The following is a 681-nucleotide window of genomic DNA, read 5'->3' as shown; positions in this document are numbered from 1 at the left end:
ACACACACACGAACGCTCACATATGCTTACATATAAACAAAATTGTCATTTTTATTAAGGCTTTTACAAGCATTTGCATTAATAAAAGTAGTACTATCAACTATAAAATCAGTTCAATTCACTGATATTTATATAGGAAAGTATTACATATATGTCACCCACCTTGTTATTCAGACTCCACTGATTTATCATAATGCTTGCCGTTGCGCCCGGATTCTCCAAAGGGTAAGACGAGGCATAATGTAACCAGTAGTGTTGGTGACTGGGTCCAATTAAAAACTATTCATTGCCTTTATGATAATAATGGTAATGCGAAAAAAGATATAAAATATGAGAAAACAATTTTTAATGAAAAACTGCAAATTTCACGTACGCCATTTGCATGAGAACCCTCTTAGAATTGTTTCATTTGCAAAATCACTCAAAATGATGCTGTGTTTCAATATCATTGCCTAGACTGTAATCTTACTTATAAAATAGGATTCAAACACTTCCATAATTACCACAAAATATATTCATGGCAAGATGATCACTTATTGTCATTTGCACTCTTTCAGTAAATCTATCTGTCTCACTCGTTTGCTTTATCTCTCTATTTCTCTTTCTCCTCCCCTTCCCTAAGTTTATCTGCCTTAATCTTTACCGATCTTTCTGTCTCTTCTCTCTATCTGCTTTTGTCTC

The sequence above is a fragment of the Penaeus monodon genome, chromosome 22 (assembly GCF_015228065.2).
Source record: "Penaeus monodon isolate SGIC_2016 chromosome 22, NSTDA_Pmon_1, whole genome shotgun sequence".
NCBI classification, from domain to species: domain Eukaryota; kingdom Metazoa; phylum Arthropoda; class Malacostraca; order Decapoda; family Penaeidae; genus Penaeus; species Penaeus monodon.
The sequence above is the reverse complement of the archived record's forward strand: the minus strand, read 5'-3'. Positions refer to the sequence as shown.